General features: G+C 37.5%; 1 long non-coding RNA gene across 3 annotated transcripts in view; it reads right to left on the bottom strand.

The window, feature by feature from the left end:
- LOC102079321 (uncharacterized) overlaps positions 1 to 15,340 on the bottom strand; it is a 36,757-nt gene extending 21,417 nt beyond the window's left edge. The window contains exons 1-4 of one of the 3 annotated variants that reach the window (XR_001223201.3): positions 15,064 to 15,340; positions 14,765 to 14,954; positions 14,523 to 14,676; positions 9,770 to 11,815 (exon numbers count right to left, since the gene is read on the bottom strand). This is a non-coding gene — a long non-coding RNA (uncharacterized LOC102079321). Of the gene's footprint in view, positions 1 to 9,769; positions 11,816 to 13,099; positions 14,677 to 14,764; positions 14,955 to 15,063 lie in introns of those variants that run through there. The other 2 variants (XR_265874.4, XR_003220925.1) reach the window with 2 other exon arrangements.
- Positions 15,341 to 24,291: the final 8,951 nt, after the last annotated feature.

Raw genomic sequence — 24,291 nt, forward strand, 5'->3', positions numbered from 1 at the left:
ACTCAGTTAAACCAAGACATGAATCTAGGCCACCTGTAAAGCACAACACATTGGGGATTAAAACATGTGGGCACCCAATACAATGTTACCCTTCAGTGTAAGTATATGCAAATAAAAGGGACAATGCGCCAATGCACTTAATAGTGTCTGGCAGGCAGATCTGTAGCACTCTTTTCTGGGTCCACAGAGTTTAATATGTTCACTCCATTGAGCTACCTGATCGCGCAAAGCGAAATAAATTGTTTCTCACTTAAATAGCCCATCCACTGAGCAACAGGGAAGACAAACAATATCCAATCAATGCTATGGGTTGGACAACAGCGTTGTCAAGCTGTGTAACAGTACAGGAATATTCTAAACAGCCAGTGCTGGCTTGATTTTAGCAAGTGGAGGCCAAAGAAAGTTGAAAGATGAGATAGAAGCTTTGAGATGTTCAGGTGAAAAGATGGTGGCCTGCACCATCCTTCTAGAAGAATGCAACTGGACGAAAAAAAAATGCTTTCCAAACAACAGCTCTTGAAGTGTGCTCTGAGGCAGCTTCTTGTCACCTTCATTGTCTCGGGAAGTTATTAGATACACTTTAACACTCATACTTCCGTTATGGAGCTAAAACAGCATCCTCCCTGTGTTTGGAACCATGCTGATTTACAAATTAGGCACTGCTTTAAAATTGGGCATCTGCCACCTGGGATGCTGCTGGAGTCACAGAAACAATGCAGTGATTCCAGCTGAGAAGGAGGATCTTTTCACATTCTGTGTGGAATATAAATGACAAAATACATGCTTTAGCAATGTAAATAAATGTTAGACAAGTGATACCACTCCTATTACTTGGAATTTCTGATCCTTGGGCGCAATACAGCTGACAGCAGCTCTGCACAAGTGCAGGTTTATACTAATCAGTTTAACTTTATATCTTTGAAAGTTAAGAAAAAAACCTTCTTCTTTTTTTCCACTCTAGAAGATTTGGATTTCTTTTCTTGGATGGCTTCTCTCATTGACTGGCGGTTGCTTGTGAACACTGATACAATCTTCTTAAAATTGCCAAATTAAAATATTTAAAGAATAATACAAAATAATACTAAGAAGAAAAAAAATGCACCCATGAACATATAAAAAACCCCACCCAAATTAACATTAAAATTCAGGGAAGTCAATTAGTCTGCATTTTACTAGACAGGGTAGTTTAGGACATGTTGAATAGATGTGGGGAGAGCTGGCTCCAACAATGTTGAGAACCACAACTTTAGGAGTAAATGAGGCCTCAGCAATTATCGTTCATCTACGACAATGACGAGATAAACAGCGGCCTGTCTGTTGTTTGTGTCTGGTTTATCATGATGCATATACTACCAAAAACCTGGGTGTATAATTATGACTAACAAGGAGACGGCCAAACATTAATGAAACAATGACATCCTTTAATTAAAAAGACCTAAATTGGGAACTGGTTTAGCTCACTGGGTTGAGCAGGTGAGCTATAATGCAGAGGCCCAAGTTTGAGTCCACCATAGGACCATTTACCGAGTGTCTTTCTCCCTGTTTTTTCTTCACTGTCTTCTCGCAATAAGGGCTGAAAAGCCTCCCCCAAAATACACTTACAACATATAGTAAAATATTTAAGTAACTTGGATGATCTTCCATGAATGATAGTTTATTAATCACCTTTAGACAAAGCACAAAATAAAAGTTGCATTCTTTAACAGAAACGGAACCAACACAGTGTCGTGTCAGTTCAATCAAAACTAAACAGATGCAAGAAGAGAAAAGAAGCTTTAGATTAGCAGTGGTAATTACAAAGAGTGAGCTCTGTGCCAGAAGCAGTGTCAGCCTGTGAGAGAATGCATTCCAACATAAATTTGGAGAGCATAGTTAATCATTTGTGGTTTGGATGCACAGACTGAACAGTGTTTGTTTTGTTTTCAAAGGCCCGTGTCCATGGAACAGAATTAGTCTATAGCAATTTTAGCCTCAGCAACAACTGAAGTAAAATACTGAGACACGCGTCTGGCATCATTTTGCAAAAGCTTCATTAGAGGAAAAAACCCCCCCGCCACAACAAACATTCCATTTATGTCACTGTTGCAAAAATAAAGACAGAAAGTAACAAACTTTAAAATAGATGACGTGTTGGGGAGATGGGCTGGGGGAGGAGGGGTATCTTTGCGCAAAACGAGAGATACTTTGTTAAAGAAATATGAAATGTTATCAGATAAAAGTTGCTCCTTATAATAGAAGTTTAAATAAAAGCAAATACACACACGCGCGTGCACACAATATATATTTTGTCCATGGTCAGACTTCAGCTGTGCTATCTTTGAAACCAGTAAGCACCAGTACTCCATATTCAGCTGCAGCACATGATCACCTCTTGACCTGCTCCTTTTTGCAGCCAAACTCCTTAAACTCATCATTACCAGCTACAGTCCCAACAGATGTCCACACAGGAAAAGACTAGCAGCAATGTGTTGACCAAAGACTATGGGATGTTAATAAAACTCAGCAATGACAGGAGAAATAACCATAGCCAGTTAAACTTATCTCATCTCATCGCAAAGATTACAATTCATTGACATGATGTTGTGAATACACAAAAAACCCTTTAAAGCCAAGTGTTTCGTGTTTGATTTGAGTTTTGAAATTTGAGTTTTTCAGAGTTTTTGAGACTCTGTAAAAAAAACTGCACAGAACATTTTAAACAATAAATTACAAAAAAATATCAGATGTAGCAAATATGATGCAAATTAATGTTTGTTTTTTTGTCAGACGGTTCAATAAACACCTTCAAAAAAAACTATAATTGGCAATTATTTCATGGTTCACACTTTAAAGGGATAAGCAGCTAGCCAGCACAAGCTGATGAACACACACAACCAACTGCAGGATACAAAGCAATGAGCATTCTGGATGAAAGACCCTTAGAAGAAGCAGCTGAATAATATTGAGAACCAACTATAAGCAAACTTAAGACAGAAAGATGAGCTGTTTGGCTGCAAATGAACTGTCAAAATAAGACTGAGAGGTTTGTCTAGTAGTAATTTAACTGCAGTTGGTGTCATTCTCTTAAGGGGAATAAAAATAAAAAATATCAAAAAAGAAGCACCAAACATTATTGGGCAGGTATAAATATACCTGGGAGGACATCAAAAATCTGTGTCTGGGAAATGCTGACAATACCTAACATATATCCCCTAAGGCCTCTAATGATTCAATACTGGAGTTCATTAAAACCTTACTGTGAGAGAATCTGTTGCCTTGACAATAATCTTAAAATCAGTTATGTGAATCAATCACAGTTTTAATCTTGATTTGCAAAATTTTTTTTAAAGAATTTTTTGAAATCCAAAGGTGGGGTTTGACTGATCTCACATGACTCCGCTTACATAAAACATTGTTTAAATAACAACAGCTTTCATGTCCTGCTTACAAAACCACAGGGAAATAATACACACATCTTAAATTCAAGTCAGGTAGCAGTTCGGAGGGATTGGAGCCTCTACAGTTTTAGGGGGAAGTCGATTAACTAGGCCTCAGACCTACAAATTTCTTGAAAAGAGAGCTGAAGGGATTCCTTTGCTCCTGCTCACTCTCTCCCTTGGGTGCTCTTTCACGCTGCATAGAGAGATGTGAGGATGAGGAGAGACAAAGAAGATGAGAAGATTTCTGGGAGACAGATGAGATGAAGTGAACGCTTGACAGACATCAGCCCTGGGAACTCCTCCCGTCTGTGCTGCCATACAAAAGAGAGACAGGCAGAAAGAAAAGAAACTCGCTTTCTCTAAACTTGAGGAACACAGCCGGCAGCTTATTCTTTTCAAGTCACATTAACTGGAAAATGCTGGAGAGGGAGGCGTGATAATCTGTGACATGAGCATTTCTGGTGGTGGTGTTCAAGCTGACTAAGATCAGTTTAATTTTACCAGTATTTATTATGAATATGGAGCTATCACCAAAACAGTATGGAAATGTTAACCTGCATACAAGCTAGTGCTCCATGATGGAGGTCCAGGAACTTCAAAGCTCAAAACGAGATCATTAGCACGATGAGACACAAAGGCTGTCTTGAGCTCACAGGTAAAGACGGGACATTTAAAGAAGGTTCAATAATCCTCAGAGAACAAAACCTTCAGATGGCAAATGAGCTGCTATGACTGATGGCTCTGTCTACCTTCCTATTTGGAACAGGTGTGGGGTAGGGATTGGAGACATAGTAAGTGTGACATATGAACACAAAAGCTGCTTGACTCATTGGTTACACACAAACACACACACACACACACTTGAAAAAATGTAGATGCCTAGAGTGCTATGTAATTTCACATAGAACAGACCACTGATGAACTGATGTGCAAATTGAAAAAAAATCAGTTCATTCAATCACAGACATAATATAGATATATCTATATTATGTCTGTGATTGAATGAACTGATAGCAAGGAAATACACTACAGCAATCAATGAGCTGCATTTCACAAGGACTTTTCCAAATCAGTCATAAATTACTTCAGGGACAGCTTCTTATATTGGACAGACCAAACAGTGTCTGTCATAATTCATCACCAAGACTAACTCTAGAATTGCTTTTTTTATATAATTGCAGTGACATATTGCACTATATTACATAAAAAAGCTAGACGTTACTATACTGTTGGTAGCTGCTCTTGCTCAGGGGGTACCTGGAGGGAAGGCAGGAAATACAAGATTTAAGTGGCTAGATATAGACAGTCTTCACGCTGACAAGAGAAGTTTTTTTCTTTCTTTGATGCATGGCTTTACACAAATGTGGTAATAGAGTGGCAGAAAATACATGACACATAAATCAATACAGATTTGTGGCCTTGCATTAAGTCTTTATCAAGTTCTTTATCAACTAAAAACCAAGATATATGCTCATAAACTCCTCCTTTTTCAGCAAAACGGACAGACTCAACCCAGTTCCATTGATTTCCATCAAACAAATATTGGTGCTGCTGCTGCTCAAAATCTGGCACCAGCAAAAAGACTGATCCCAAAGTTGGGACCACTAACACTGATGGCTATGGAAATTCTAGGATTTCTGAAACTATGATTTCTTTTTTCTTATTGAATAGTATACCAACGTCTGCTAGTAAAGCTAAAGGGATGATTCTCAAAAGACACCAATGCAGAGCCTTCAACGTATCAGGTTGGCAGGAAAATGCTGATAAATATGATAAAGTTGAACTGATATTTTTAATATTTTGAACCACATTCTCCGGCATTAAACCTGATCTAATCTACGTTTGTTTTCATTGCTTTCCTCCAGCCATATCTAGGTTATTTTAGACGGCATCTTCCTTCATTTCCTACGGATGCTGGTTCTTATTAAAAAGTATTTTATTTGCAAACTATACAATGGCTTTGTTGGCAACATGAGCAGTGCACTTTTAAGGCTAGCAATGACTTTTGCTGACCAATAAAAAGTTTGGCTTTAATCACAATTAAAAGTCTTACTGGAGATTTAAACAATACCTCTAACTTGCCACCAACTCAACTTGTAATGCTCCTTTGTTTTGTGTTGACAACAAACTGCAAATATTATAATATTTTATATTATAATATAAAAGTCAAATCACTCCAAGCCAATTGCTGTCCAATGACTTTGCCACCCCTATTTTATTATCTACATAAAATCTTAACCTGGTTCCTTTAATGAACCAACTAAAGTCATTAAGAGATTTTCTCTCACAATGGCGAGCATGCTCATCGGCAAATCAAATATTTGAGCTGTATACTAGTGCTTATGAACACATTATTCTTCATTGGAAACTAGTGCATTTGTTACCAAGCCCATCTGTTTTCTACCTACCAGCACTGTCACCAAAGCTTTCCTCCCAGGAAAACGAAACAGCAGTTTGACACCTCAATGCCGTGTGTCTACTTATTTATTCTGTGAACACGGCCTGTGAGTGTCTTGTGCAATTGAGCAATCGCCCTTTGTGAGTAATGCATTTGGAGAGCGGCAGAATGAGAAAGAAGAGTAACCTTATTTGAGGCTATATCAACAGCATAACCTCTGTGCTAACCCAGTTCGAAGTCCCTGTGGAAAAAACAAGATACAAGAGACTGATTCATTAAAATACGTGGATAGGATTTAAGAAGAGTACGGAACCCATGCAGAAAATGAAAAAAGAAAAGAATTTCATCCAATAATAAACTGTTTTCATGCTAAAGGTATGATGAAGAGAAGAGAAGAGAAGAGAAGAGGAGAAGAGAAGAGAACCCAGTTAGGTTTGTGATGCTGTGTTAAAACTATGTCTGCTCCCTAGGTATCAGATTAACCTATTTGAAGCTTTTCCTGATGAGTTAATTAGACATGATTGGAAAAGGCTTCTGAGTCCCGCCACTGCAGATTTTTAATGATATGATGATCATCGGCTGCAGCCTTAGAATAGGGTGTGTGAGCAGAAGAGTGATCTATAATTATATTATTTGGCTGAGCCCGAGTTCTAAAGTACCCTCGGCAGAGCAAAGCTTTTGACTGCTGTGAAAGATAATCTGCTGTTTGGGCAGTGATTTCATCAAGACGGCAGTATGCTTTTTGCGTTGTTTTTTCCTCATCGTGCTTTCGTAGTCTGGTCTTGGCGGGTGGCTGAAAACTGTCCACATTTTAATGGTATATAATGATGCTTTTAGTCTACATCTTTCCTTGAGACCCTCATAAAATCCATCAGAGGGTAACCATTTCAGTTGGCTCCAGTCTACTTTTAAAAAGCCAAGAAAGAGGGAGAAAGAGAGAGAGACACAGAGGATGAGAGGGGACACTTGAGAGATTGTAAGAATCTGCCAATCTTATGAAGCTGTACTTTTTAAAGCCTAAGAGTGGAACAGATGCAAGGATGACACAAGCTGATGATGCATCTCTGTCATCATGTGCTTTTTCCCCTTCACCGTCGCAACATCATACACCACACACTCTCACAGTATGACATACCTTAATGGCATACAGCGTGACACAGATTGAGACCCAGATTTTATTAGACCCGTCTCACACAGTGTGACATGCTGTCAACCTTCACTTACTTGAAGCACAGAGTTTGATGTCAGCTCTGGTCCCTTATATTATGAACACGTAATGTGATCGACTTCTATCTAAATTTTTATAATTATATTCTATGTGGCTTTAAGCACAAGTAAATATTGTGAGATGTAGCAGAAAAATCCTTTGACAACTTTATTGATTCATTTTTATTATTGTTAACTTGCTTAATTCTTTATTTGTGTGGGACAAGTGCAGCAAAAAAAAAAAAAAAAAAATTATGCCAAAGGCATAGCTCTACTCTATGTGTACATAATCACAGCTTATTTCCAATGATAAATAATTGGTGCCAATTGAGACATTTTGCTGTCAACATGTCTCAAAGAAGTTGGGACAGAGCTATGTTTATCACTGTTTAGCATCCCCTCTTCTTTTAACAATAGTTTGGCTGCTAGACTTTTAGGAGAGGAATGTTGAAATTTCAAATGGTGAGAGGTCGGGACTACAGACAGGCCATTTCAACACCTGGACTGATGTAAAATCTGCAATATGCAGCATACATATTTTAGCACTGTCTTGCTAAAATATGCAAGGCCTTTCCGCCCTTCCTGTATATACTTTTCAACAGCGATGGTGCCTTTCTAAATGTGCAAGCTACCATTTCCATAGCTACCCTAAGGGATGCAGGCTTCTGAAATGAGATGTCCCTCACCTCTTTAGTCCAGAGGATGCTGCATCCGTGTTTCCAAGAAAGAATTTTAAATTTTGATTTATCTGACCACAGAACTGTTTTCCACTTTGCCTCAGTCCATTTTAAATGAGCTTTGGCCTAGGGAAGACGGTAGTATTTCTTGACCATGTTCACATATGGCTTCTGCTTTGCATTCTCAAGCTTTAACCTGCATTTGTGAATGGCACAGCAAACTGTGCAGTGAATTCCAAGACAAAATCTTGCCTTTTCATGCCTTTTTAATGCAGTGCTTCCTGAGGGCCCAAAGATCACAGGTATCCAATACTGATTTTTAAGGACAGCGATTTCTCCATAGTCCCCAAATCTTTCTAATTATGTTATTTACTGTAGATGATGAGATATTAAACAGTTTTTGCAATTTTACATCGAGAACAATTTCATTATTTTGAAATTTTCACAATTTATGGATGCAGTTCTGCCCATCTTTACGTTTGCCTCTCTAAGATGTTCTTTTCATACCAAATGATGTTACCATCCTGTTACCAATAAACTGAATTAGCTGCTAAATTTCCTCTGTTTATTTTTACTATTGCTTACTTTTCCAGCCATTTATTGCCCCCCAATTTTTTTAGAAATGTGTTGCTGTGATCAATTCCAAATAAGCTATTTTTTAAATGGTACATTTTCTCAGTTTAAACATTTGATCATATCAAATGTTTAAAAAGTGGGGTTGTTTTGGGCTGAATGCAATTTAACTGTGACATTGATTTGACTTAGATAGTAATTAAATGGAGCGAATACCATTATTATCCTTCTCTGACCTTCAGTGATGATTATGTGTGCTTTTGTCAGCAGTTACACAAAACATTGATTAGTAACTAGACAAACAGAGTGGAAACAAATGGACTGACACAGGCTGTGTTATCTCATTGGATGGTCTAAGCAGCTATGTGATTTCTATTGGAGAAATAATTAGAGACAAACAGCAATACCAGACAACCCTTGATGATTTGCCAAACAAAGATTAACACTAAAGTGAGAGTCGATTGATTTCCAGTAATATATATAAATACAGTAAGAGTACAGTACCCTGCAAAGTTTAAGACCATCTTTTACTTTTATACTCTGTGGGGTTTTTTTTAAACAGTTGATTCAATTAACTGTGTAAATAAAGGAATTAAGCGTGTGTGAGAAAGTTAAGTGGTTTACAGTGATTGGATAGAGTAAGTGTACACATGTGTATGGCAGAGAGAATAAAATACAGTTACTGTAAGTAGTTTAAGATGATGGGATTATCTGTGTGAATTTATCCGCATGCATGAATGTGTGTATGTGCATGTGTCTGTGTCTGTAGGTGTGTGTGTGTAAACATCCATGCTTCCAACATCGTATCTACAATGTAGTTTCACAACATGGAGAACTTTCACTTTACGCCCACCGTCACCTGAAATTAGCCTGATGCAATAGGATGTGTTTCATATAGGCACATAAAGTGAAGTTCACCAGAGGCCATTAGCTTGAAGGTGGTGTTTAAACTGAACACAGATCCTACAGTTTTTTAGCCTCATTAAGCACTAAATTTGCTGTCACAGACAGATTTCTACCAGCACACTGCCTTAAGAAATCTTTGATGATGATGTTTTGCGGTTTAAAATTTGTTAATCTTAAAACCTTGAATTATTATTTTGGTAAACAGAAACATTCCACTCAGAGGATGGATAGGAAATCATCAGTCAACTACTAGGTGATCAAATTCATTAAAAAGTGTTGACTTAAAGAGGAGCTGTGTGCTGTTTGGATGCTTTTTGTGTTTTAAAGAATGAGGCTTGTTTGACTTCATTTCTAGTCATTTCCCAGCACAGCAACAAGGAACCAGGTGAGACAAAAAAAGATGAAACTCAGGCTTTTTTATGAAAACAGAATACGTAAACCACAAAGCTTGGAAGAACAATTCCAAATAGGATTTGATTCCCAAATGCTTCTGTGGAAACATTAATAAGCAAAGAGAGATGCAAATGAACATTAAAAAGGTGTATCATATGCAACCTCAAATCAGAATATGCAGCCTGTTAAAGACTAAGTTCCTGTGTCTAATATTTACTTTAGGTTAGTAGAGCTTATGAGTATTTTATTTTCCTTTTCTATACACTCCTGATGGAAGAAAAAGCCATTAAAAAGCTAAAAAAAGTACCCACTTGTGCAAAATTAATAATCAAGTCTAAACACTAATAAAATACTATACTGTGTTAAAAAAAAGTGAAAATAAAATATGGTTACCCAAATTTTTGGTCATAACACACAACTAAAAACTATAAAAATACAGGCAATTGTCAGCACTACCCTTTAGCTCCCTAGTAGCGACACCTATAGTATCAATTTCAAAATCCTACCTTGTCTTGTCCTCAAGTTATCACATTCACAAGGTTTTCAGAAAACATACTCTGAACTCATCTAAGATTTTTAGTAGATGCACCCATGGTATCAATTTGAAGCTCCCACTTCTCCTCCTACGTCTCCTCACATTCATAAACTTGGGTGTCCACGTCGCCCGCCGTTCCTGACAACAATACCCCATTAGCCTTTTATGCCTGAGGGGTAATAAAAAACAAAGCTTTAAAAAAATCTTACTATAAATCCATCAACTATTGTTTTATTATGTACTTAACACATTAACAGTACTTTAAGCAATGACACTGTGGGTGCTGATGTGGCTGGCTGGTCACAGACCCTGAGATGGCATTCAGCAGAAGGGATTTACATTTCAAATCTGTTCTTGGTATTCTGAGAATGTAGTGATGAGGAGGGAGAGAGGGCAAGTGTGTGTGTTAACACATGGTTTAAAGGTAACAATCCTATTAGCAACCTCCTTGCTGTGCACTTAAGTTTACCAGCTGATGTCTCATGATCCTTGGGTAAAGACTGCACTTGTATCTTTACTTAGTTTGTAAGAGCTGCAGGCTTGATCTGATTTGTAAACAGTCCGTGTCTGCATTAACTAGTAGTAACTAGTCCTATAACTTGGCATAACTACAACTATAACTTGACCACTAGTGAAATCTTTTTTGTACAGTTCACTCCATTACTCTGGTTCTAAAGTCTGTACATAATAACAACAAACCAGTGTTTGCTCTGACTGAATACATTTTCTCTGAATAGTTTGTGATGCCACACTGCAAATGGTAAAGTAACAAGTGACACATCAAGAGGGTTTTGAGTAACAATTATTTTCATTACATAGCACTTTGTCGGATCTCCAAGGCCACTGGCGCTTTTTCATGTTTTGTGGTGCGACATGTTTACATGTAGACCCTTTTAAATTTTATTACCACTGACACATTAAAAGTGTTGGATTGTAATGGTGGTTATTTTATTCACTTGTCAAAGGTTGTATTAACTGCATGATAGGCTTTGTGTAGATAAAGTGTTGTAGCATGTACAGAACTACTCAAGATTAAAAGAACTACTCACAGCTATCATTTGAAGTAAATCATTTTTAAATACAAAGTCTGCTAGTCTGTTGCACCACATGACAGAAAAAAATGTACCTCACATGCAAAAATGCAATTACCAAGTACCATGTTTTCATAGAATATGGACGTATCCCAATTCTAGGGATACATTTCCTGTGCTTGCATATAAAAGATCTTTAAATATTAAACATAACTAAATATTTATAAGTCTGCTATGTACATCGGTTGTTTAGGTCTTGTTTTTTTGTGTAGCTATTTTGCTGATTGATACAGTTCTGTAAGGTTTTTTTTTTTAACTGCACAGCCAATGACAGCACTTTAAACTTCTGCAAGCTTTCAAAGAATCTGAGGCAACAGATAGAAAGGAAAACCTTTTTACTGGTTACTCAGCTACAAACACTGCAATACTGCTAGACTTAAAAGTCAGTGAAAAATTACTGTGTATGAGGTTGTGATGGGGTGAGGTTGTGGCTCAGCTGCAGCGGGAAAGGTGGAGTGAAGGTTTCATGGGGCAGTGGCAGGGAGATGCCGGCTGGCACAGCTGGTGAATATTTTCTAATTCTGCCTCTCTTATTTATGCACTACTGTGTGTGGGGACCAAAGAAGACCAGGATGGTGAACAGCTGGCAACACTGCTGGAGTTATGCTGGATAACATCTGAAAAGTCACATTGTACAGTAAGAAAAGTAATAAAAGAAACATGCAACACAGAACAAGACGTGTGAGTGGGTGCTGGGACACTCCTGTGGCCTGAACATGCAAGTTTGTTTTTTTAACACTGTTGTTTTACCAATTACTGTAAATTACCCCACAAAGGGCTTTCTAAGAACTTTTAGAATTCCTAGTTTCTACATTAAAAAATGGAGGATTCTTCAAAGATGTTTAAGGAATTATGAAAGACTTCATACGTGTCTTTTAAAACCAGGAACAAATGGGAATTTAACATTCATGCCCAATGCGCAGGAGCCGCATGGTGTGTGGTAACTCATACATTCATTATTAAAAACAAAAACAAAAAAAGCTTAAAAATTGTATCCTAAAACAATATATAAGATGCAAGCGGGGGGGTTTAGCTTTATCTTGTAATATAGGAAAAAAAGAAGTTCATAAAAAAGTGGTGTCAGGAGGGTGTGGTGGAGGTTTTATGTTTCTCTGTAGAAGTGTAGTGTTGAGATACCAATGCCACTGTTAGCTTTGGGTTTTAATGCTCTGAGTGACTATCTCTGGGCACCTCTGTTTAACAGTTAATTGGTTACACAACCAGAGGCCAGCCTGTAACTTTTTCACCTCTCACCACAGATTGAAAGGCTACATCCCAGCTTATACTTAAGCCCTATGTGTTCTTAGAAGACAAAGTCTTGTTGTGCTCCAATGGGCACAGTGTATCCTGCTAAAAAAGAACAGCGTTAGAGATTTTTTTAAATTTGTCTTTTTATTTCTTTCTGCTTTTTTCCCTGATTGAAATCTATTATTATGCATATTTTTATGTTGGAAATGTGCATGAATATTTCAGTTCACTGCTATCAATTGTTATTACTATGATCATCATTATTATTATTGTTACTAGTATTATTATTATTATCATTAGTATATTCAGGTTATTCAAATTTAAAACTACCACTTATAGTGAAGTCCTGTAGACACTTCCACATAAGAAGTTGGGCAAAACAAATAAATAAATAGCAAAATAAGACAGAATAATAAAAAGTTTCATCTTAAGATTTTAACATGAGCCGGAATGGCTCTATGTCAACATTGCATTAAGTCAAAACTTAGTAAGTTGCACCCGTAAGTAGGGTTGTCATGATACTAAAATTACAAACATAATACTGACACCAAGGAAAATACCTGTTACCCAATGCCATTTTTGATGCCACAGGGAAAAAAATTACAAACAATAAAGAGGCATTAAAAAAAGAAAAGAAAAACACCGGAACAATACAAAAAATAATATCAATTTATATCATATAGTTAAAAACTAATAGGACAAATATTTTAAGTTTCTTTTAGGTAGCGAAAAAATAAAGAAATCACACCATGCAGTTATTGGTTTCTTTGTAACAACAATGATTTAAGACCTTTGAGGTAGAGCAGTGCTTCTGGTGATTTGGCTCCATGTTTTCACTGCTGATCAAACAGAGTCTGTAGTGCACGTTTGCACTGCTTCTGTCTAGTTGCTGCTAAATTTTTCTCACTTTAATTTGTCTATCAGACAACTGATTATAGTTGACTGACAGATGGCACTGTTGGTACTTTTACAAATTAATATTAATTCAATACTATTTTTTTGCATCCGAGTATCAATTTTTTTGACAAATCTAGTTGCAGGACAAGTTTTTTAAAAAAAAGTATACTATAAAACAAACAAAGCAGTAGAGCTGTCAAATTTTCAGATTCAGCTCTACAATATGAAACATTTGAAAAGATCATTTTAGGCTCCAGACAATTAGTTACAGACATTTCCTTCTATTTTCTCAGTTTCATATACTGAACAGATAAAAAGGTAATCATAAAAGCACATTAATCAATAATCCTTAACTCCAGTCATGTTCAAATAAAACTGAAAAAAACAACAACAACAAAAACAACTCAACGAACACACGTGTTTCTTTGTAAACTACTGGTGCAACTTTCTTGCACAACCAACCAGCTTCCGCTAGGACATACCAAAGCCACATGATATCTGAGAGAGAATCTCCTGTTTCAATCTTTACTTCCTTTTCTGAGCAGGTAAAACTGTCTCTCCATCTACTCTATCCTTCGCAGCGCTCCGACTGCGGTCGTCTCTTAGCAACGCCACCGGGCAAATCAATGAAGGGGAAAAGAGAGAGCCATAGAGATGAATGAGGGGTTGAGAGGACAGAAGGGGAGGTGGAGAAGTGTGGACAAGGGCAAAAGGGGGTGTCAAGTGCATAAAGAAAAGGAGAAGAGGAGGTGGAGAGGACATGTAGGGAAGGAGGAGATGTAGGTGGACTGGAGGAAAATAAAGGGAAGGGAAAGAGAAAGAGAAAGGGAAGATAGGATGAGGGGATGAAGACAGAGGAAAAGCTGCTTAAATGTCAAGCTGTACTGAAAGTCACTCTATTAAATGTCATTGTGTATCATAAAGTAGAGCAAATGTTGAACAATACCGACATGCGTTGCCTACACCCTGAGTGTATTTCTTGGAAAATTCAGAGTGCAGTTTTTTTTTGTTTTTTTTTTAAAAAAAGGTTGCCTGCCCTGAGTATTTCCTGAATATGATCTTCATGATATAATGTAGCATATCTGACTGCAACTTTTCTCCTGGTATTGTAATAAAGTTCAACTCAAAGGAAATCAAAGCTTGAGTCAGCCAAAGTGTACGCCTATTGTTTTACTCAACTGATTCCCATCAGGCCGGTAAAAAACAAACAAACAAACAAAAAAAAACAATAACAAAAGATGAACCACTGTCAGGCAGGTCAGCAACTACAATGAATCCTGCCGGGCAAAGAGAGATGCAAATAGCCGATGGCCTCCGACATCAGCAGCTGACACTGGATGGGAATGATGCCACAGCAAAATGAATGTTTAATCAATCTGTGATCATGTAGCTGAATGCAAATGGTGTTTTCCGAGGCTCACCTTGTTGTGCCAGTTGTTTATCTTGGTGAAATCAACAACCGGTCCTTTTCAGGCTTTTTCGCTGCTCCTGCTTTCCGTTATTTCTCGTCGCTCGTAGCATGCAGTCACGTTGTCTGAATCTAAATGTGTCCGTCCCTCACACACTCTCTGGCTAAAAGCCCAAACAAGCAACTGAATTAAATAGAAAAGGCTGAAACAAAGAAAAAAAGAAAGAAAAAGAAAAAAAGATTAGCGGTTTAAGCTTGGCTTTGCAGAAGCAACCAGATGTTGACACAGTCTTTGGTTTGGGTGGCTAATACCTGCTAACCAGCTCGATGAATAAAAATGAGTGATGACACGGTGTCCACCACGAAGAAGAGACGGCGAACCGCTCTCCAGGACGGCCCTCAACGACGGAGGCAGGAGGAGCAGGAGGCGGTGTCGGGTTCTGTCTTCCTGGGAGGGACGGTCCCGTAGACCCCGGCGGCAACCGCTGTTACGCTAACCAGCATAAATCTACAACTTCCTGTCCCAGCTTTTCACAATTAAACACTGTGCGTTGGATTTTAAGGGATTATTTTGGGGATTAGCACACATTACGGGGACTAGCTGACTTTAAGTAAAACATAAATGAAAACAAATTAAACTAAAGGTAGTGAAACGTTTCTTTTAGGTTTAAAACTAGATACAGGGTTTAGTGAGTTCCCAGGGAAGCAAAATATTTAAAAGCTGTATTATTTTTCATGAACTGAACTTTTTTTTTATTTTGTTTGCTTTTTATCTATTTTATTTTGACTCATAAATTAAGATCATGAATATGAAAGCTTGTTTCCGCCATTGATAAAAACCTTTTTTAAAATACATTATTTTTTTGTACTTATAACTCAAAATTTCATGTTATTATCTCAAATATTGGGCTTTTCTCCATTTCAGTTTCAGTTAGACAAAACTTTGGATGGATGGTTAAGAAGAGAAGAAGAAGCTGTTTTTATTTGCTTTTATTTTTTCAGAAACAAGTTTGCAAAATAACTGCATCTTTATGTCCTGATATTCTTTTTGTCTTACTATCTCATATACCATTTCTTATTTTATTTGTATTTGTATTGAATTTACTATTTTTTATCATTAAGACCACCCCACCTACTAATCCCATTTATCCCCCTTGAAGAGAGATTCCCGTTTTCTACGCACAAGGGATGTGAAGCTCATCTTATCAAGGGCCAAATATAGCTCGATTGCATCTCAAGTGTTCCAGACAAGTAAATAAAAACAGCTCTGCGTCACGTGAACCATAAGATTTTTTTAAACTACTGTTCCTAAGTGAAAAACAATGTTGCCACACAACAGAAAGTATTATTTCTACAAAATGGAAGAACAGCCCAAATAGTCTTTCTAAAAAGACTTCCCAGATTTTCAGACTCCTGTGTAGCAGGCCTATATGAATGCTTGCATCAGCAAACCTGGGTTTGCAGCGTAGATTTATTAATTACTTCACTGCAGTTGTCACATGCTAAGCCATCCAATGAGACAAATTAGACCCTTTAGTGGGTCGCGTCTGTCCCCTGGGCCCTATGTTTGACACCCCTGTTACCCTACCTCCCATAAATCATGTTGTTCTATACGTAGCTTATATACGCTGCGCTTTCCATGCCCAGTGAAGATTCTTTTATAAATGACACCTTATTTCTTTTAGGTCCCTCCTGAGAACAGTCAACAACAAAAAAAAAGTTAGGTCCCAGGGATAAAAATGTTGTGTATCAAAGGGAAACCTAATGGACAGATAATATAGGTAGACATTTTCTCTGTTTTTATTGATAGTAGCAGCATAGGATTTCATTGTAACATTGAAATGTTTACTTTAAAGTTTGAAGGTAGCTCAATCAAATTTAAGATGTCATCTTCATAAAAAAATAATAATATGTTTTACTATTTTTTCTGCTTTTTGTAAAATAGTACATTTGGAAATTCGTGCATGGTGGTCTGATATATTTGTTAAGCAGTATATAACAAAAATGGGATTGTTCGGTGTTATTGCATCCCCAGAAACCCTGCAACCAGGGCTGGAAAAAAGGCGGGCTTTGGTCCACTGTCTTCCATATTAAGGATTTTTGAAACAGTATATATATATCTCCTTATTTATTTATTTATAAAACACAATGACACCCTCTTCCTTATTCTAGCGGGTCAGATTGAGTCTGACACTTCTACAATAAAGGAGTGCAATTTTTTTTCCCTTTTTTTAATGTGATGCCTGAACAGTGGTGGTTTTAAGTGATGTATCAACTCAAGCATGCATCCATAGTCTATGTTATATAAGTACGATGATCGGTGGCGACGGTTGGCGCTGCTTTGGAAGCAGAAACTGTTGGTTTGAAAGCCTTTAGTGTCTCCTTGTGGCGGGACTCTTATACTGCACTGTAAGATGTCGAGCAGTGTCAGCCATATGCTAGAAAGTGATACATTAAAATTTCTGCGGTCACCATGAAGAGGTTACTTCCTTTCTTGCTCAGTGTGTAAAATGTGGTACTTAATGGATTGAAAAGAAAAAAGATGGCACCCTTGTAGTTCACACAAGTGGTGATGAGTTTTAATTTGTAAGGTCTGAATTTTGAGCCATCATAAATATTAAAACAGGAAAGTATACTATTTAACATATGTTAAGTCAAAGCTAATATAGCTACTTATAATTTGAAGAGGTACCTACACCAATGAGTAGACTTCCCAGAATGGGAACAGCACTTTTTGTGTGGTTTGAGAAAACAGTCAAGTTGTTAAGAACTATGACTGAGAAGAATCCGCCTGTGTACAGCAGCAGGCTGCCTTCCTAGAATTTGGATATCCCCCGTGCGCTCGTCTCTGCATTATGTGCATTACCTCTCTTGGAAAATTAAAACCACAGCAGCTTTTTATAGTTTTTTTCATTCACTGTCAGCTTACACCAAAAGTCTACTCTGAAGATTATTCAAAACATGCAACACAGTCACCAATCCCAGCAAATTCACCCCTAAGTCAGACTGTACAATACAGAAAATAAAAGAGCTACATCTCAGACTCCACAGGCTTCAATTAGCATGTTAAATGTGAAAGTTCAGTTAGAAAAAGACTGAACAAAAACAGCCTGAGTTGAGCAATTAACTAAAGTGACAAACATTACTCTAAATAATACTCCCCTAATCCAAGTAGTCACCCAAACCTGGATGTGGATTTAGAGGCCTGAGGGCCATCTCACACATTTATTCAGAATAAAACAGGTTTTTGTGCTTGTGTCGTGGAGGATGTCAAAATAACATATACAAGTACCCAGTAAAGATCAGTGCAGAATGAATGATACTGATGGGGACTATGAGGGTTTGTAGTTAAATTCTTGCTCTTACAGGATCAGTGAGTGTCTGTTTAAAGATTATTAACATACTTCGTGCTCAAGAGTTGGGAGTTCGCCTTGTAATCGGAAGGTTACCGGTTCGAGCCCCGGCTCGGACAGTCTCGGTCGTTGTGTCCTTGGGCAAGACACTTCACCCGTTGCCTACTGGTGGTGGTCAGAGGGCCCGGTGGCGCCAGTGTCCGGCAGCCTCGCCTCTGTCAGTGTGCCCCAGGGTGGCTGTGGCTACAACATAGCTTGCCATCACCAGTGTGTGAATGTGTGTGTGAATGGGTGAATGACTGGATATGTAAAGCGCTTTGGGGTCCTTAGGGACTAGAAAGCGCTATATAAATACAGGCCATTTACCATTTTTACCATTTTACTTTTACATCACTATGGAAGACCAGCACTTCTGCAGAGGACAGAACCCCCTGCTTTAATCTACCATGATGCTCTGTGTTATGTTGTCATGGCAATAAAAAGTCAAATAAATACAAATATACAAAAATGCACATTTAAAGGAGGACAAGAAGACAAGCAACTGGAAGAGCATTTGAAGCAGGAAAACTTTTGTGGATTTCTCTGAATTTAACTGGAAATTTTGCTAATACGAGTCAGGGAGGAAACAAGGAGGCAGCTGGTTGGATTATATCTGAGGACAGGACGCATGAAGGAGAAGCATGAGGAGAGAGAAAACAGCAGAGCGATGGTGCAGAGCTAATCGTGGATCAAGTCGAAGAAGCAAGCATCAAAACTGTGAGTAAACATAACACACAAAGAGTTAAAAATTACTGTGCTGATTAAGGAAACATTAAATTTGGTTAGTTTGGGGTCTGGAGCTTCAGGTTTGTGGGTTCAGTTGGTCTCAAAATTGAGGAAAGACAAAAAATGTTTCTTTTGAAAGGTTGTTGGAGGATTCTTACTGTAAGAAATATCTGGGTGCATCTGCTTTTATTTAAAAAAAAAAGAGGTGAATTTTATTTAGTCACATTAGAAAGGGAAAATTGGAGGATCAGGACAATAATGTGGTCAAATTTACTGTTTCCTTAATCAGAACAATAATTTTGATCTGAACTAGAAATTTGGAAAGGGGTCATTTTTTTTCTTCTCTACTGATGACTGTGTTGAATGTTTAGTTACTTGTCAGTCTACATTAATGTTAATGGTACTTTTGAAAAATGCAGTTCAATCGTAATTTTGTAGAAAAAGGCTCTGCAACTGTGAAAAAAAAAAAAAGGTATCCACAAAATCACTGTAGATGAGAGTAGCTAAGCCCTGGTTAACTGCAATTATATCACAGGAGATGAAAAATATTGGAATGATTGAAAGAAACAAAGATTGCTTTAGGGTTTGAATATTTGACTTTCTTATTGAAAGAGATGAAAACTAATCCATGTGTGACAATGAGAAAAAACTGAAAGCTTTAAAATATCTGGAGGTCCAACTGTGCAAACTTGTTTTAATGACATTAGAAAGAAAAGAGTGGGTTGTTTAAAAAGGTAGTATGTAAAATTAATTTTTATATTACTTGAAAAAACTGATGTTGGTTAGCGCTGCTGTATTTGGAAAAATGCTGGGTGACTAGTAACCTGAGATTTAATGTGATAAACTGAGGGTAGGTAATATATTCTACGCAGTAGCTTTTATTCTTGTAACTGGGCATACATAGACCAGTTAATATTTTCCCATACATCAATCATAATTTGTGATCAATGCGAGTTTTAAGCAATAATATATATTGGCAGTCCCAACAAATTTACAAAATATAAAAAAGAATCTTGGTTTTTTTTAAGAAAAAAGACGTTTCTAACTGACTTCAAACTAGAGTAGATTGATTAGCACGCAATAAAGTGGACTTGTTAGGGAGAGTTTGCCATCAACTCGATTTTTGATTATGTACACAGCTAAAAAAAATGAGCGTTTTGTTGACACTGATGACAAAATCCTGATCAGATACAGACAGACACATGCATACAACACACACTGCTGCTCAAAGGTTTGTGGTCAGATTCAAACATTCTTAATTTTAAATTTACATTTACTTTAACGTAATATTACACAAAGTTTACCAGTAATGTTTTCACAGATGTGTGTTTAATGAATCATTTCTGTTAAATCACCCATGATGCATTTGGAAATGTCTGCACACTTATACATGGGCCCATTTTTAGTAACAATCACTCCTGTACGGACCGATCACATGGTTATAAAGCAGGTGAAAATTGACTTCAAACTTTTGAGCTGTAGTGTAGATTGCAATGATAGTGTATAGTTATCTATTACAGAAGAATATATAGAAGTATGAGGACAGGGAGACACTGTGAAAAAGTTATGAGCTGTCTTGCTGCAGAGAAAGTGGAGTCTGTCATCCTTGAAAAGCTCCCAAGATAGGCAGCTGGCAGGACTGAATGATGCTCTGCCTCTGTGGTCAAGTACAGACATAGGCCTTAAGCAACCATGAGCCACTGATAAGCGTGACAGATTAGGAAACATGCATAAAGTGCATTAGTTAGACTCCTATGAGCCACTAATAGGAGAAAATGAGCACGCAATAAAGTGGACTTGTTAGGGAGAGATTGCCATCAGAGTTAAAACACTCCAACTCAATTTTGATGATAGACACAACTAAAAAAATGAGCGTTTTGTTGACACTGATGACAAAATCCTGATCAGATACAGACAGACACATGCATACAACACACACTACTGCTCAAAAGTTTGTGGTCAGATTCAAACATTCTTATCTTAATTTTAAATTTACATTTGCTTTAACGTAATATTACACAAAGTTTACCAGTAATGTTTTCACAGATGTGTGTTTAATGAATCATTTCTGTTAAATCACCCATGATGCATTTGGAAATGTCTGCACACTTATACATGGGCCCATTTTTAGTAACAATCACTCCTGTATGGACCGATCACATGGTTATAAAGCAGGTGAAAATTGACTTCAAACTTTTGAGCTGTAGTGTAGATTGCAATGATAGTGTATAGTTATCTATTACAGAAGAATATATAGAAGTATGAGGACAGGGAGACACTGTGAAAAAGTTATGAGCTGTCTTGCTGCAGAGAAAGTGGAGTCTGTCATCCTTGAAAAGCTCCCAAGATAGGCAGCTGGCAGGACTGAATGATGCTCTGCCTCTGTGGTCAAGTACAGACATAGGCCTTAAGCAACCATGAGCCACTGATAAGCGTGACAGATTAGGAAACATGCATAAAGTGCATTAGTTAGACTCCTATGAGCCACTAATAGGAGAAAATGAGCACGCAATAAAGTGGACTTGTTAGGGAGAGATTGCCATCAGAGTTAAAACACTCCAACTCAATTTTGATGATAGACACAACTAAAAAAATGAGCGTTTTGTTGACACTGATGACAAAATCCTGATCAGATACAGACAGACACATGCATACAACACACACTACTGCTCAAAAGTTTGTGGTCAGATTCAAACATTCTTATCTTAATTTTAAATTTACATTTGCTTTAACGTAATATTACACAAAGTTTACCAGTAATGTTTTCACAGATGTTTGTTTAATGAATCATTCATTTGTTAAATCACCCAGGATGCATTAGGAAATGTCTACACGGTGATACAGGCACCAAGTTTTAGTAACAATCACTCCTGTGTGGACCGATCACATGGTTATAAAGCAGGTGAAAATTGACTTCAAACTTTTGAGTTGTAGTGTAGATTGATTGCAATGATAGTGTATAGTTATCTATTACAGAAGAATATATAGAAGTATGAGGACAGGGAGACACTGTTAAAAAGTTATGAGCTGTCTTGCTGCAGAGAAAGTGGAGTCTGTCATCCTTGAAAAGCTCCCAAGATAGGCAGCTGGCAGGACTGAATGATGCTCTGCCTCTGTGGTCAAGTACAGACATAGGCCTTAAGCAACCATGAGCCACTGATAAGCGTGACAGATTAGGAAACATGCATAAAGTGCATTAGTTAGACTCCTATGAGACACTAATAGGAGAAAATGAGCACGCAATAAAGTGGACTTGTTAGGGAGAGATTGCCATCAGAGTTAAAACACTCCAACTCAATTTTGATGATAGACACAACTAAAAAAATGAGCGTTTTGTTGACACTGATGACAAAATCCTGATCAGATACAGACAGACACATGCATACAACACACACTACTGCTCAAAAGTTTGTGGTCAGATTCAAACATTCTTATCTTAATTTTAAATTTACATTTGCTTTAACGTAATAGTACACAAAGTTTACCAGTAATGTTTTCACAGATGTTTGTTTAATGAATCATTCATTTGTTAAATCACCCAGGATGCATTAGGAAATGTCTACACAGTGATACAGGCACCAAGTTTTAGTAACAATCACTCCTGTGTGGACCGATCACATGGTTATAAAGCAGGTGAAAATTGACTTCAAACTTTTGAGTTGTAGTGTAGATTGCAATGATAGTGTATAGTTATCTATTACAGAAGAATATATAGAAGTATGAGGACAGGGAGACACTGTTAAAAAGTTATGAGCTGTCTTGCTGCAGAGAAAGTGGAGTCTGTCATCCTTGAAAAGCTCCCAAGATAGGCAGCTGGCAGGACTGAATGATGCTCTGCCTCTGTGGTCAAGTACAGACATAGGCCTTAAGCAACCATGAGCCACTGATAAGCGTGACAGATTAGGAAACATGCATAAAGTGCATTAGTTAGACTCCTATGAGCCACTAATAGGAGAAAATGAGCACGCAATAAAGTGGACTTGTTAGGGAGAGATTGCGATCAGACTTAAAACACTCCAACTCAATTTTGATGATAGACACAGCTAAAAAAAATGAGCGTTTTGTTGACACTGATGACAAAATCCTGATCAGATACAGACAGACACATGCATACAACACACACTACTGCTCAAAAGTTTGTGGTCAGATTGAAACAGTCGTCTTTTAATTCATAATTTACATTTGCTTTAACGTAATATTGCAAAAAGCTTATCAGAAATGTTTTCACAGATGTGTGTTTAATGAATCATTTATGTTAAATCACCTATGATGCATTAGGATATGTCTACACACTCATATATGGGCCCATTTCTAGTAAAAATCGCTCTTGTATGGACCAATCACATGGTTATAAACACGGTACAAATTTGACTTAATCAAAACAAAAACAGTAAATTGGATGATCCATCACAAATCTCTAAAATTTACTGTTTTTAATCCACACAATGATTTTGGTTTGTGCTGATATCTTTGGAAAAAGGTTTCTTGACTGACAAGTTGGGATCTAACATCACAAACTGATATCTGGTACCACAATGTACCAAATGAAAATGGGCCTCTGTAGATGTCATGGTTCCCTTGCCCCCTTTTGCTGGCCTGCTGCTTTCTCTCTCTCCTCTTTTGGTGTGTGCCTGTGTTGTTGTCCGTGTGCTTGTCTTTTTTAGGGGATGCTCCTCCACCTTCCTGTCCTTCAGTCACTTGTCAACAATCAGCTGATTACTCGCCTGTCCCTCACGAGGTCTTCATGCTGGCTTCTAAACAACCAGATCATTGCATTACCAAGGTAACATATCATGCCACAGTCATGTCACATTTTCCATCAGTTCTTGCCTTTACTCACTCTCTGTTTCTGTGCAGACGTTTCAGCGCTACGGATCTCCACAACCTTCTGTGACAGTGTCTGAGTGTGCCTTCAGACAACCTTCACTACCTCTGCCCCGTCTCCTGGAGCCCACAGTGTTTATCCTGTATTCATAACTATCTGCAAATAAACCTGTAAAACTTTAACACAGTGTCTCATCATCATTCTGTTGTTTTCATAACAGTACACTTATGTAGATATTCCACTAAATCTCATTTGTGATTTATGATAAATGTTACCATTAATTATTTATATATCTTTACACTTCTGAATAATTTAGTAAAACATCAAAAAGATTTTTACTGTTGTCAGAAAATAAGACATTTCTAATTCTCTACAAACTTTTGAGCTGTAGTCTAGATTGCAATAATAGTGTATGGTTATTGTTTATAGCAGATGAAATAGAAGTATCAGGACAGGGTGTGAATAAAAGTTATGAGTTGTGTTGCTGCAGAGAAAGTTGTTCACTCTGGTGAGGTCTAATGTGTCTAATGGGAGGCTGAGCCTTCAGCTTTCCTGTCACTGTCCTGTGTAAACAGAAACGCTCTCGTCTTTTAACAT

Source organism: Oreochromis niloticus, linkage group LG7, assembly GCF_001858045.2.
Source record: "Oreochromis niloticus isolate F11D_XX linkage group LG7, O_niloticus_UMD_NMBU, whole genome shotgun sequence".
NCBI lineage: Eukaryota > Metazoa > Chordata > Actinopteri > Cichliformes > Cichlidae > Oreochromis > Oreochromis niloticus.